Source organism: Coregonus clupeaformis, chromosome 33 (genome assembly GCF_020615455.1).
Source record: "Coregonus clupeaformis isolate EN_2021a chromosome 33, ASM2061545v1, whole genome shotgun sequence".
In the NCBI taxonomy this organism is placed as follows: Eukaryota; Metazoa; Chordata; class Actinopteri; order Salmoniformes; family Salmonidae; genus Coregonus; species Coregonus clupeaformis.
The window spans coordinates 38,919,373-38,935,178 of record NC_059224.1 but is presented as its reverse complement, the minus strand read 5'-3'; the positions used below and the strand labels follow the sequence as shown (position 1 = coordinate 38,935,178).

The 15,806-nt window shown below is 47.1% G+C and overlaps 1 long non-coding RNA gene and 1 pseudogene across 1 annotated transcript; both read right to left on the bottom strand.

The window, feature by feature from the left end:
- Positions 1-1,168: 1,168 nt before the first annotated feature.
- LOC121534700 lies at positions 1,169-1,671 on the bottom strand. Its single transcript, XR_006657737.1, has 3 exons — positions 1,630-1,671; positions 1,322-1,387; positions 1,169-1,207 (listed from the first exon to the last, which is right to left on the bottom strand). It is a non-coding gene; the product is annotated as an uncharacterized LOC121534700 (long non-coding RNA).
- An 8,240-nt stretch (positions 1,672-9,911) lies between these two features.
- LOC121534662 lies at positions 9,912-10,282 on the bottom strand (annotated as a pseudogene).
- Positions 10,283-15,806: the final 5,524 nt, after the last annotated feature.

Here is a 15,806-nt window from a genome sequence, read left to right as displayed (position 1 = left end):
CAAGTGGCTACGAATTGTGACAAAATTGATTATTTCCATAGCCATTACAGCAGCTAGCTTTTAGCTAACGTACGTTAGCAATCAAGGGCTGACACACGGTTGATACGCTACTAGCTAGTTCGCGCTAATACACATGGGCAGACAAACCTAAATTAGCTAACGTTAGCTTAGCTTAGAAAGTAACCTAGCTAGCACAAGCGCCCTTATGTTAGCTAGCTACCTACTAGCTAAAGGTAGTATGACACAAAAAAGAGGACGAGGAAACGTAGCGTGGGACGCCGTATTCTCGGCATATTCAACAGCGTTTAAATAATGCATTACCTTCAACAGTGTTATCTTGTGATCAAGCCATCAATGTTAGGTGATTTTTGGTGGTGTCAAAATGTTAGCTAACGGGTTAGCAATTAGCAAGTTTGACATTTCAGTGGAAATACCATTTTCAGCTTTTTGATGAGCGGTTTTGAGAAAAAAAACATCACGTATTATCGCCATTCGGGCCCCAGTTGTTGGCCACCTTACTATTCAGTTCCATTACACAATATATCCGTTCAATTTTGTTCAAGAGACACACCGCCCGCGTACCGGAAGTGTTTGACTAGTTGGCTAGGCTTCCGGTAAAAAATAATGATCGTCCTCTTGAGGACGATTAAAAAATTGTCCATCACCTACATATTCAGTGTGGTAACCAAATAATGTCTCATCATTTGTTTTACAGATTCATCTTATGTTTTGAGAAAGTAGATAACAGTTGAATTCTAAAATATGAGTATTAATAATTTACATCAAAAAAAACTTTATTTTCAGTTATGTGCATTGACATAAACAATGAAAACACTTGGAGTTTGTTGCAGAGATGCACTTGGAGAGTAAAGGAAGAACTACACAAGAGTAGTTCCATAAATATATATATATATATATATATATATATATATATATATATATTACATTTTAGACTTTTCTTTTTTTGTACAAATAAATAATTTCATATGAACACAAACAATTCAATCTCGACCTCCATCCCTATATTGTCACAAAAATCACAATAATATTCCAGCTACACCGCTACCTCTTGATCCCACTGCACACACCTGCAGTGGAACCAGTGCTGACAGAAGTCACACCACAACCATGGCACCTCGGATCTACACTCCTGAGAGGAGCTTGCAGGCGGATCACGCTCCCCGCAGCGAGCACAGCAGGTGGTCTTCTTTTATACCAAATAATACAAATGGATTAATATGGTTTTACAAAATGTAGAAGTTCTTCAGCAACAATAGTAATTGATACAACTGAGAGAGAGAGAGAAAAACAGATGAAGTACCTGAGAGCGGTGCCATGGGTGGCGTGACCGACGTGACTGGTGGAGCTTTTCTCTTCCTTTTCTGTGCTGCAGTTTGAGAAAAAGTACTGTTAGACAGAGCATGTTTCATGAAAACCCTTTTCCACTTTTTTACACCAACACCTCTGGAGGAAGCCGCAGAGGTTTTGGAGGAGGTGGAGATGACTTGAGGGCTGGTGCTATGCACTGTAGATATGTAAAGAGAGATTCTGTTGTTTACATTGCTTACATTGCTGTTGTATAAAACAGATAACAAACAGTCATTTTTACGTAATTTAACACGCATTTACCTGTGGAGGTGGCGGTATTCAAATTGCAGGGGGCCAGGGACACCAGACGAGGCCGCTACGGTGGTGTGACCAGGGGAGTCTGAGGAGGCAGTTGGTCCAGAGGAGGCCGTGTTGGTGGTGACAGACAGGGTGGGTGGTGTGCATCGCGGTGGCGGTGGACAAAACCGCCGACGATGGCTTGGAGGAGCCGGTGTTTGTAACGGTGGGGTTGAGGGGCCGACGACGGTGTGGCCGGGAGAGTAGGCACGTGGCCTTCTGCAGCTGGGGACTCCGCCGGCTCCTACAGATGTTGCACACCGGGAGGCACTGGCAGTGGTGATACAGCTGTCAGGAGTGGTTCCAGCAGGGGGTCCTGCAGAGGCGATGGCGCCAATGGTCTCATCCACGGCAGCCCTCTCCTGTGCCCTCTGTGTTCTGAGGGCTGCCCGACGCTCTTTCCCCTCTCCTTCTCACCCCTCTCCTGCCACCGGCGCATGTATTCCTCCCCGGTGAGGCACGTGGCGACCACAGCGACTCTTCTGTATCGGTCCAGCCGATACTTCAGGACAGTAAGGATGTGCCCCAGGTCCTTCGCTATCAGCCCACCCTCTATTAGGGGGTGCTCTTCTAGAGCTAGGCCTGGGACTGGAGCAGGGACTGGGACTGGAGATGGGGCTGAGGGTCCTCCTGCGGTCGCTGGGGAGGAGGCGCTGACGGATGGCACAGTGCTGCTGGTTCCAGGAGAGGCGGTGGTGGGACTCAGTAGGGACCGAGACAACATTAAACGGGACCCTTCAATGGCTGAAGGGTCAAGAAGGGAAGAGGGCACACTTCTTAAACCCTTCCACCACATAGCGCATGTCCTTGCATCGCTGGTACGAGTAGCGGAATACTCTGGCAAATTCTGATTTGTTTACCATGTAGGAGTGGTCAAAATGGCTAAGGTCTCCAGCTACCTCGGAGGGCCAAAGTATGCCACGTCCAGCAGCTGCAGGACACGGGTGGAAGACAAAGAAGTATAACCCCTTCCCTTAGTGCCGCCGCGAGCACCTCCGGGTCCATGTGGCTCTTGTGCCCATCGAAGAGGAGAAGGCGCTCCTTCACTGCATGCTTAAAGAAGTGCAGAAACCACTTCCTGAACAGGTCCCCGTCAATGTAGCCACTGCTAGCCAAGGCTTGGGGGGGGGCCTCCCAGTGTGTAGTGGCCACCGGGGAAACGTCCTCCCCAGCTGCGTTGAAGCAGGCCAGCACTGTGATGTGCTCCTTGGTCCCAGGAGCCTGCTGGTACACGTGTTTTGCGCCCCGGGGAGCCAGCACTTTGTGCCTGCTCTGGTCGCTACGAAACCCAGACTCATCGCAGTTATAGATTTGTCTGGGTTTCTCCCTCAACCCACTCTCCTCCAAGTGCTTCTCATAAGAAGCGAAGAAGGTGTCCATCGTCGGACGTGTGGCACAATCAGCACTCCCCCTGTCCTGGGTGTCCGGCCTCCTCATGCTCAGGATCATGTGCCTCCTCCTGAACATTTCCCACCACCGCTTCCCCAGTGGCGGGATTGTTTCCCCTGGGTGCCGAAACCTACAATAGAATAGAATAGAATATATACAGTGGGGGGAAAAGGTATTTAGTTACTTTTTTTTTTTTACTTATTTTCCACCATAATTTGCAAATAAATTCATTAAAAATCCTACAATGTGATTTTCTGGATTTTTTTCTCCTCAATTTGTCTGTCATAGTTGACGTGTACCTATGATGAAAATTACAGGCCTCTCTCATCTTTTTAAGTGGGAGAACTTGCACAATTGGTGGCTGACAAAATACTTTTTTACCCCACTATCATTGTCCATCCAGGATGAAAATGTTTGTTTTGGCATCATCATACACATCCACATTTACATCACACACATTGAGAACAGTCAGTCCACCAGTCTACATACACAAATACAGATAACACCAAATACCTGCATATTTTGTCGGCGTATTTCATCAGCCTCTGTCTGGTGAAGGGGAGCCCATGGCTGGCACAGTAGATACAGTACTGCACCAGAGAATTTTCATCCTCTGGTGCAAGCAATTTGGGTGGTCCACTGCGACAACCACGGGTCACCTGGCCGCTCAGCCTGTCCGCCAGGGTCTGCCGAGGTACACCTTGCACCTTGGTAGATAAGAAAATAAAACTGTTACTAGCAGATAAAATTCACATACACATGGTAATCTCCTAAAAACAAAAGATGCCTAACCTTGGCAGCCTGGCGAATAGCCATCCCTGCCCCGCAGTCCTCCATGGCATGGAACATGTCCACCTCACTCCACTGCTTCCTCTTGACTTTCTCCATGCTGTGGTGTTAATACATGTAGATAATTAACTTGGCATACTATACACATTTTAGAAAGATATCTGAATATGTATAAACATTTACATTTCAGAGCTAAGGCATTGAAAGGTGAGGAAAGTTTTCACAATAACTGAAAGTGTACCCACGTTTTTTGTTTGATGTTATCTGTAATGAAAATTTGTGTCCCAATTAGTTTAATATTGATGCATACATTGTACAATTTGACTAAATACTACCTCTATGTAGCTGTTGTAAGATGAAACATAACCAACAGTGATAGGTGTCAAAAAGTTAATGGTTCAAAGTTCCAAATACATTTTTGCAGATTGTGCAAAAGGCCTCCGTCAGAGGACTCCCAATTTTGATATGATAAAGCTTGACAACATTCTGCTGTTTTCGTGATATGTATTATCTAACGCTTACAATTTATTTCCTTTTTGCTGTCTTAGCAGTTCTATCAACATTTAGCAACTAAGCTAGTAACATTAGAAAATCCGCTATATTTCAGAGCTAAAAAGTTGGATATTAAATGATGTGTGGTCTGTCGCGCAGTCGAATTTTACAATATGCAGCGTGTTCCACAAAATGTGTACATATCACTTTTTTCAAAACACTCAAAACTGTTAAGTTGCGTCAATTCAAATCTGGTATTAGGAACAAAAGAGGTCAACACGACTTCTAAGATATACTAGTATTTTAATTAATGCAAAACCTTCAATGGTAAATATGAGGTTTGTATATACGGGCTCCCTGAACTACCTCGCAGGGCAGACAGAGAACTAATCCATTGTTTCAGATTGTTCTTCAAATACTCTTGACAGTTCTCAGTTCCCGCTCTCTGCTGGCCAATCAGAGTAGAGACTGAGCGTGGTTTAGACTTACTCAGCCAATCCGTTGGCGCACGGGCTAGTCCCAGACCCTTGGCGCATCCCCGTTACCAGGCATACGTTCTTATCATAACAACCTGTCATGGTGAGAAGAGCCAGCTCCCCTAGACACCATTCCTACGTCCAAGGATGGTTCACAGATCACAAAGGACCAGTATAGTCTAGTATTTGGAGACACAAATTATTACAGTGCCCTCCACAATTATTGGCACCCCTGTTTAAGATGAGGTCGAGGACTTCCAAAAATTCACCTTTTTTTTTAAACAACATAGGTCCCAAATGCAAAAAAATAGAAAAATCCAACATTTTATTTAAGTACATTACTTTGGTGTAAAAAAAAAAAATCACACATTTAGAAAAAAAAAAACTTGAAATCATGTGTCCCACAATTATTGGCACCCCTAACAATTCCGCTGAAAATTTTAATTGATTTTTTTTTTAAATATATTTTTCTGTAGTTGCTAAAGTTGCTCAGGGTATCTAGGAACTTTTAATTAGTAATTCATGACTTCCTGTTTCCCTGGGGTATAAATATGATGTGACACAGAGGCCTAATTCTCTTACCCATTTGTCAACATGGCAAAGACAAGAGAACACACCATTCAAGTAAGGCAGATTTGTGTCGACCTTCATAAGTCAGACCCAACAAATGCGCAGACAAAACATGTAATCAAAAAACTGTCATTAAAATAATGCGCATTTGTCCAGGATAGATTTGACTTGCAAAAGCGGCTGATTTTTGCGCATCATTTCCTGTATTTATGTTAAATTATTTGGAATACATTCAGCACACTAAATCATGTTCACACGCACAAACAAATAATTTACTTCAAGATTTAAAGTTTAAGAGAGTGAGTACTCAATTGGACGACATTTCATTGTTACATACCTAGTCTCGTCTCAGCTCAGTTTATTATCAGACTTCTTGAGGTAGTGACCGTTTTTGTCTTTCGCAGCAATAGTATCTCTTCTTCTGTCACTAACTTCGGGGTGCAGCGCATATGGTTCAGTGGCGCTCATCAGCGCCATCTACCGTCGGGGAGTTTGAAAAAGGAACGAACTAGTCTCTGATCTTGTCAACATCAGCATTTTGCTCTACTTACCGTGAAGTAAAATCATAATAGTCATCATAATAATAGTAGTACATTACAGTATATATTTGAGTAAAATAGTACAATTTAAAGGGAGTATGTCAGGGTCAATTACTGACAAATGAGAACACACTAATCCTCAGGGGTCATTTTGGGGCAAAACGCACCACTTTGTGAAGGTTTTGTTTTGATTGAAGAGCAAGAAAAGTATTATTGGTTCCACTTCTTTCCCTTCTAAATGCGTTTGCCTAAGGAAAGCCAGTATGCATATATCTAAATGTTATAAAACATTTACATTACATTTACATTTACGTCATTTAGCAGACGCTCTTATCCAGAGCGACTTACAAATTGGTGCATTCACCCTATAGCCAGTGGGATAACCACTTTACATTTTTTTTTCTTTTTTTTTTAGTCTTTTTATTTTCAATTTAATTTTATATTATATATATATATATATATATATATATATTATTTTTTAGGGGGGGGGGGGGTAGAAGGATTACTTTATCCTATCCCAGGTATTCCTTAAAGAGGTGGGGTTTCAAATATCTCCGGAAGGTGGTGAGTGACTCCGCTGTCCTGGCGTCGTGAGGGAGCTTGTTCCACCATTGGGGTGCCAGAGCAGCGAACAGTTTTGACTGGGCTGAGCGGGAACTATGCTTCCGCAGAGGAAGGGCAGCCAGCAGGCCAGAGGTGGATGAACGCAATGCCCTCGTTTGGGTGTAGGGACTGATCAGAGCCTGAAGGTACAGAGGTGCCGTTCCCCTCACAGCTCCATAGGCAAGCACCATGGTCTTGTAACAGATGCGAGCTTCAACTGGAAGCTAGTGGAGTGTGCGGAGGAGCGGGGTGACGTGAGAGAACTTGGGAAGGTTGAACACCAGACGGGCTGCGGCATTCTGGATGAGTTGTAGGGGTTTAATGGCACAGGCAGGGAGCCCAGCCAACAGCGAGTTGCAGTAATCCAGACGGGAGATGACAAGTGCCTGGATTAGGACCTGTGCCGCTTCCTGTGTAAGGCAGGGTCGTACTCTCCGAATGTTGTAGAGCATGAACCTGCAGGATCGGGTCACCGCCTTGATGTTAGCGGAGAACGACAGGGTGTTGTCCAGGGTCACGCCAAGTCTCTTCGCACTCTGGGAGGAGGACACAACTGAGTTGTCAACCGTGATGGCGAGATCATGGAACGGGCAGTCCTTCCCCGGGAGGAAGAGCAGCTCCGTCTTGCCAAGGTTCAGCTTGAGGTGGTGATCCGTCATCCATACTGATATGTCTGCCAGACATGCAGAGATGCGATTCGCCACCTGGTTATCAGAAGGGGGAAAGGAGAAGATTAGTTGTGTATCGTCAGCGTAGCAATGATAGGAGAGGCCATGTGAGGATATGACAGAGCCAAGTGACTTGGTGTATAGGGAGAATAGGAGAGGGCCTAGAACTGAGCCCTGGGGGACACCAGTGGTGAGAGCACGTGGTGCGGAGACAGCTTCTCGCCACGCCACTTGGTAGGAGCGACCGGTCAGGTAGGACGCAATCCAGGAGTGAGCCGCGCCGGAGATGCCCAGCTCGGAGAGGGTGGAGAGGAGGATCTGATGGTTCACAGTATCAAAGGCAGCAGACAGGTCTAGAAGGACAAGAGCAGAGGAGAGAGAGTTAGCTTTAGCAGTGCGGAGAGCCTCCGTGACACAGACAAGAGCAGTCTCAGTTGAATGACCAGTCCTGAAACCTGACTGGTTTGGATCAAGAAGGTCATTCTGAGAGAGATAGCAAGAGAGTTGGCTAAAGACGGCACGCTCAATAGTTTTGGAAAGAAAAGAAAGAAGGGATACTGGTCTGTAGTTGTTGACATCAGTGGGATCGAGTGTTGGTTTTTTGAGAAGGGGTGCAACTCTCACTCTCTTGAAGACGGAAGGGACATAGCCAGCGGTCAAGGATGAGTTGATCAGCGAGGTGAGGTAGGGGAGAAGGTCACCGGAGATGGTCTGGAGAAGAGAGGAGGGGATGGGGTCAAGCGGGCAGGTTGTTGGGCGGCCTGCAGTCACAAGTCGCAAGATTTTATCTGGAGAGAGAGGTGAGAAAGAAGTCAAAGCATAGGGTAGGGCAGTGTGAGCAGGACCAGCAGTGTCATTAGACTTAACAAACGAGGATCGGATGTCGTCAACCTTCTTTTCAAAGTGGTTGACGAAGTCATCCACAGAGAGAGGGGGGATTCAGCAGGGAGGAGAATGTGGCAAAGAGCTTCCTAGGGTTAGAGGCAGATGCTTGGAATTTAGAGTGGTAGAAAGTGGCCTTAGCAGCAGAAACAGATGTAGAAAATGTAGAGAGGAGGGAGTGAAAAGATTCCAGGTCGGCAGGGAGTTTAGTTTTCTTCCATTTCCGCTCCGCTGCCCGGAGCTCTGTTCTGTGAGCTCGCAATGAGTCATCAAGCCACGGAGCTGGAGGGGAGGACCGAGCCGGCCGGGAGGATAGGGGACACAGAGAGTCAAAGGATGCAGAAAGGGAGGAGAGGAGGGTTGAGGAGGCAGAATCAGGAGATTGGAGGGAGAAGGATTGAGCAGAGGGAAGAGATGATAGGATGGAAGAGGAGAGAGTAGTGGGAGAGAGAAAGCGAAGGTTGCGGCGGCGCATTACCATCTGTGTAGGGGCAGAGTGAGTAGTGTTGGAGGAGAGCGAGAGAGAAAAGGATACAAAGTAGTGGTCGGAGACATGGAGGGGAGTTGCAGTGAGATTAGTAGAAGAGCAGCATCTAGTAAAGATGAGGTCAAGCGTATTGCCTGCCTTGTGAGTAGGGGGGGACGGTGAGAGGGTGAGGTCAAAAGAGGAGAGGAGTGGAAAGAAGGAGGCAGAGAGAAATGAGTCAAATGTAGACGTAGGGAGGTTGAAATCCCCCAAAACTGTGAGGGGTGAGCCATCCTCAGGAAAGGAACTTATCAAGGCGTCAAACATTGTTTGTTTTTTTTGCCACTCAGAACACAGACATTTACCTTAAGGGGAGTTACCCTCATTTTAGACTTCTCAACCATACATTTTCATGACAGTGTTCGTAATCTGCAGTAGGCAAAGCAGTTGAAAATCGGTAGGTTAACACCAAACCGTGAAGTGATTATGAATTCAGAGCAGTCGGATTAGGTCATAGTCAAATACATTTGAAGAAATGAACAACAATATCACACGGAAAGTGATGTGAGCATTGCATTGTGGAAAGCAATGACTTTACAAGAACATGTATTGCAATAAGAAGCATGTATTTCTAGATTAAACACTGATTCAGTGTGGTGAACAAGTACCTGTATGATTTGGTGTGCTCTACTTGAACATGTGCTTAGAGTTTTGAAACCACTGCCTATATGATGAGCTGTTGTTGTATTTTTTTTTACCACATACTTATGAAAATTGCACCGGTTGAGAGATGATGGCTCTCTGAGCCTACGGTGAAGAGTACTTCTGATCCAGCAGGTGGTGCTAAGATCCCTCCCTATATTACTTGAATGATGAGTTGACTTATTCCTTATAGCTCCTAATGATTTTAAGGCCAGTGTTGGCAAACATTACTTCTGCTCCAGCAGGTGGCCATGAAATCCCTCCCTGTATGACTTGACTGACCAGTTAGTTGATGGACTCCTTATAGCTCTTAATGATTTTAAGCAGAGTGTTGGCCACATGACTTCTGGTCCAGCAGGTGCCTTTTATTTCAACGCCTCAGGCAAGTAAAACGTGCAATACGTAGCTTTTAGACTGGTTAGTTAACAACATACATGGTGAGAAATGTAGAGGTGCGCGTATATAATAAGCCATTTAATAGACGCTTTTATCCAAAGCGACATACAGTCATGTGCGCATACATTTTTACGTCCCGGGGATCGAACCCACTACCCTGGCGTTACAAGCGCCATGCTCTACCAATTTAGCTACAGAGGACCACGAATAAATATATCAATTGTGCCTTTTTGATGGAAATATGGAGGTGGGATTTTGGAGATTAAGTCATAATTTACGCGCGCTCTCTGCGAATAAGGCGGGCCAGCTGGATGTCCTAGGACACGATGGTCACCCTCTTTGCGTGGATGGCACACAGTTTGGTGTCCTCGAACACACCGACCAGGTAAGTCTCGCTAGCCTCCTGCAGGGCCATCACGGCGGAGCTCTGGAAGCGCAGGTCGGCGATTTTTCTCCACAGGCGCTGGAAGGGCACAATGCGGATGAGCAGCTCAGTGGCCCTTTGGTAACGACGGATCTCTCTGAGACACGGTGCCGGGCCTGTAACTGGGAGGCGCTCCGGCGCGCAGACTTGGCGTTGAGCTGCTTCCTGTAGGCTTTGCCAAGGGTGGATTTGCAGTCAGAGTATAGCCTCGAAATGCCCATGTGAAATGTATAAAGCCGGCAGTGGCATCTGCTGATTGGACACCATCTCCCCACCACCCCGATTGGCCCATTGCGGAGGACTCCTCTGTCGGTTACTGGAAGGGATGCTTTGCTTCTTTTTTTTAGGACCGCGCGCCAAACACAATACATTGGGCGCCCAAAACAATAGTCCACTAAGCGCGTGCGTACAATAGCACACTGCTGGCCCTTTGCGCGCAATAATAGTCGTCAAAGTCAAGAGTGAAATCTTGTGTTATATTTTAATGCTAGCCTGTTATGGCAAACGAGGCCAATGGTACAATGCCTGCACACAACTACACACTGCAAGCCGGCAAAAGCACACTGTGCGCGCGCAACAGCACACTGACGGCCCTATATGCGGAATAATAGTCTCCAAAGTCCAGAGTGAAATCTTGTGTTCTAATCTAATGCTTGCCTGCTATGGCAAACAAGGCCTAGTAGGTGTTATTGTTCATTCATGGCCTCATGTGGGAACATGATATAGTGCCATGTATGTCAGAAATAGTCGACATAATTGTGTATACACCCACTCAATTGGTTGGCTCTTAAAATAGCCTTTGGAGGTTGAGTTGTCAAGTTGAAGCCGCAGTAGCGAATTTACTTGGCTTTGACGGTCTTCTTGTGGAGTAGGTAATGGGGAATGATGTGAGCTTCTTGTTTGCACGGGCAATGTCTCCGGCCATCTCCAGGATCTCAGCAGTCAGGCACTCGAGCACGGCAGCCAGGTAGACTGGTGCGACAGCACCCACACGCTCGGCGTAGTTGCCTTTGCGCATCAGCCTGGGCATCTCTTAATCCATCTTGATTTAAATGTTCATGTAAAATTTGTTCCCAACATTGAAAAATGTCTGTGTTTGTGTGTTGTTGTTTTTCCAGCAAGATGAAGGGGATGATGTCCTGCAGGACCTAGCACAACATGTAAGGAAAATCGTTGTGTACTAACCTGGGATATTTACGTTAAGGATTATGTTTACCAATCGATGACAGTATTGACTCAATACGGGGTTTGCTTTCCGCTATCCGTCGCCGTTTAAATGTCTGACATATAACCGTGCTCGAGAAAACCACAGGTAGCATAATGTATTTCAGCAGATTTCGTGCGTTTCTGTGTGAAAAGACACTAATTTATGTGCTACTTAATTCGTGCGAAAAGACACCAATTTAACACACAACAACCATAAACGGATAGCCTATTTTTCTTTATTTTCTTTATTATGGCTAATTAAACGTTATGAATATACAGAAATTTTGTCTTTATTTAATAATGTTTCGAACATTGTAGTTGTATGCCTATGTACTGTTTGAGATTTTCTGAACATCATTTGTGAGAAAATACACACATTTACGTGCAACTTAATTCGTGGGAAAAATGGTTTTATTAATGCTAACGCTGTTTTCTATGCTTGATTTCGATTAATACTTTGGGATACTGGTGCACTTTTGGTCAGAAAGGCCCCTTTTCCGTGTAGGCAACAGTACACGATTTTCTTCATAATGCATTTCATATTTCGTAGTCTAAATTACACAATTTTCTTCATTATTTATTTAACCCTCCCGTTGTCCTGTCCGGGTCAAAAAGACCCAGGCTACGTGTCAGTGCCTATGTGTTAGAGCGAGTGGCTGTATATCCCGTCCCGCTGTCCTTTCTTGTCCGGGGTCAAAAAGACCCAGGCTACGTGTTAGAGCCTAGGTGTTAGAGCGAGTGGCTGTATATCTCCTCCCGCTGTCCTGTCCTGTCCTTTCTTGTCCTGGTCAAAACGACCCAGGCTACGTGTCAGTGCCTATGTGTTAGAGCGTGTGGCTGTATATCTCCTCCCGCTGTCCTGTCCGGGTCAAAAAGACCCAGGCTACGTGTCAGTGCCTATGTGTTAGAGCGAGTGGCTGTATGACCCCTAGCGTTGTCCTCTCCTGTCCTGGCTGGGGTCAAAACGACCCAGGCTACGTGTTAGAGTGTTAGAGCGAGTGTGTGCTGTGAACGGGACCCTTGCAAATCAAATTAAATCAACTTTTATTGGTCACATTGTAGGTCCAGACATTACAGTGAAATGTTTACTTTCTAAAGAATCTGGTGATTTCCTTGTAATATTGTAGGTGTGTGTCACTACTCGAGGACAATGCTGGAAACCCAAGATGTCCATTTCCTCAATAAGTGAATACATGTCATCTGGTCTTCGGCTTGCTGACAATTGTACATCTCCGCACGTGTTTCATTCTGACAGTCTGTCAACTTGTATACTTGCGGTACAATATTTTGGGTTTTCGTGAAATCACAAGGTATGCGTAGACTCGAACGGATCCCCATCATGGCGTGTTGTTTGGGGGTAACAGAAAAGCCTTGAAATATCCAGGCGACTTTCTTCATCAGAAGTGTCTGTTCCTCATCTGAGAGATCTGTCATGTGGACACCGCTACACACGGATGAGATGTCGAATGGCATTTGCCGATATGTCCGATATGTCAACAAATGGTCTCGGACGTGGCTGTGACGAAGGTCCATGTCCCACATGTCGTAGTACAAAGCACAAGTACAAGACTCGCTGTCGTCGAAACCGGTCAACATTGCACAGGGACACCATCCCACAGCTTCACGGTGTATCTTCTGCAAATGGTCCCGGTGTGTCACCATGATGTGTGACACTGCACCGTGGTAAAACCACAAGAGCAGAGCCTGTCCTACGACCCGAACGAGCCACAGCTCATAACTCAACAGACTATATTTGGGTTCGACAAATAGTCTTACCTCCAGTTTGTTGTTGGGCATGACCGAGAGGCTTTTCACCGTGTACCCGAGAAGTATGGGTATGTTCTTCACTACTCGATTGAACGCAGAATAGATGTCGTTGAAGTTGATGGTGCTCAGATTCAGTCGAGTCGACCCTCCGATGCCCAGACCGATCACGGTGCCGACGACGGTGGTGGTATTGTCGGTAGTAGTTACGTGACTGGAGTCCGACGTGTGTATGTCAAACACTGCAGTGATGCAGCAAGAATCCCCCTTCACGTTTTCTGTGTTCTGGAAAGTCGACATAGCTTCGATCGATGTTGTTTGTCTGTGAGACACGAACCTGTTTCGATGCAGTAGTGCTCAGAAGCTTCTCTGGTGGTATATTGTGGATTCAATGACCACTCCCATAAAAAGAAATAATTATATTATATTCATTTATTTTTTTGTCAAATTATGTCTTTGTGATTAGTATTAAAACATGACATTTTGTAATAGTAGTTGTTATTTGTTGTAAACATAGATCATGGTTTCGGCTACATACAAGCAATTGTGGTGTCTACGTAGACAGACATGAAGTTATTCGATTCAAAACCTATTCTGTGCTGCCCATGTTCTATTCCTTCGACACACATCGTCGCTATTCTGACATGTCGGCCATCATGAGTTTGCGTTCCACGCCATTCCTTGAGTGCGATACAGCTAGTCCAGAAAGTGTCTCTGTGGGTGTGGGAGAAATTAACCCTCCCGTTGTCCTGTCCGGGTCAAAATGACCCAGGCTACGTGTCAGAGTGAGTGGCTGTATAACCCCTAGCGTTGTCCAGTCCTGTCCTGTCCGGGTCAAAAAGACCCAGGCTACGTGTCAGTGCCTATGTGTTAGAGCTAGTGGCTGTATAACCCCTAGCGTTGTCCTGTCCTGTCCTGTCCGGGTCAAAAAGACCCAGGCTACGTGTCAGAGCCTAGGTGTTAGAGCTAGTGGCTGTATATCCCCTCCCGCTGTCCTGACCAGGTCAAAAAGACCCAGGCTACGTGTCAGAGCCTAGGTGTTAGAGCTAGTGGCTGTATATCCCCTCCCGCTGTCCTGACCGGGTCAAAAAGACCCAGGCTACGTGTCAGAGCCTAGGTGTTAGAGCTAGTGGCTGTATATCCCCTCCCGCTGTCCTGTCCGGGTCAAAAAGACCCAGGCTACGTGTCACAGCCTAGGTGTTAGAGCTAGTGGCTGTATGTCTCCACCTGCTGTCCTGACCGGGTCAAAAAGACCCAGGCTACGTGTCAGAGCCTAGGTGTTAGAGCGAGTGGCTGTATATCTCCTCCCGCTGTCCTGTCCGGGTCAAAAAGACCCAGGCTACGTGTCAGAGTGTTAGAGCGAGTTGCTGTATAACCCCTAGCGTTGTCCTGTCCTGTCCTGGCTGGGGTCAAACGGACCCAGGCTACACGTTAGAGGCATAAGCTCTGAGCCAGAGGTACTAGGTAAGCCGTAAACAAAAACAGCAACACCAAGAACACCAAGAACACCAAGAACACCAAGAACAACAACTACTACTACTACTACTACTACTACTACTACTACTACTACTACTACTACTACTACTACTACTACTACTAATATTGCCTCCGTGGCATGTCCGGACACGTCCCGAAGAGAGAGGTCTTGGGGACTTCCCCAGCCTGGGTGCCGAAGCTATTATGAGTGCTGTGCGTTTCACGGCCAAACAGGTCCTAGAACATATATTTTCCAATGACTCTGACTGCGACGAGGAAGCGGACGAGGAAGCGTCCGAAGAAGAAGACGGGGAGGAATACAACCCAGAGGATGAGGAGACCACAGAGGACGACGACGACTACGACGCCGCAGCCGCTGCCACCGCCGCCGCCGCCGACGAGGACGATGTCCAAGTAGAAGAAGGTCAAGGCGTAGAAGACGAACGAGACGATGATGACGACGACGACGACGACGACGACCAACAACAAGAAGAAGAAGAACAAGGGGAAGAACAAGGGGAAGGTGAAAGTGAGCGAGGAGAGCGAGGAGACCTCCGCCGCTGCCGCAGGCGCCGCCGCAGCATCAGCCCCAGAACACAACACGATATCCCTCGAGTGGAAAGAGAGACATTCGTGTCGAGAAACGGCCAAATCCAATGGTGCTCGGTGCCCTGTGACAACAATCGGGGCGTCGGAGGGGCCGCCGCAGCGGCAAAAAGTAACAGGCCGGTTGCTGAGGTGCCGGAGGACATGAGGCCCGGGCCTACTAGGCAGGCCGTAGGCCAAGACCGCGACATCCTCTCCACGTTCCGCTTGTTTTTCACACCCGAGATAGAAGACATCATCCTGGAGATGACCAATCTGGAGGGCGTTCAAAATACGGAGCCCGAGGCGACGGCGGCGGCGGCGACACAACGACCACCGCCACTACGCCGCCGACGACGACCACGAAGACCACGAAGACCGCGACCGCGACCGCGGCGGCGGCCGCTGGAAAGCGATGGACTCCACAGACCTGCGAGCCTACGTAGGGCTGCTCATCCTAGCCGGCGTGTACAGGTCCCGAGGCGAAGCGGCCTCTAGTCTCTGGGACGCCGAGAGCGGAAGGACCATTTTCCGCGCAACCATGCCGCTCAAAGTCTTTCACGCTTACTCGAGACTCCTTCGCCCGACGACCGCCAGACCAGAGCCGAGAGACGCGCAGCAGGCGGCGGTGACAAACTTGCGGCCGTGAGAGAGGTCTGGGACAAGTGGGTCGAGAGGCTGCCGCTCCTCTACAACCCCGGGCCCGACGTGACG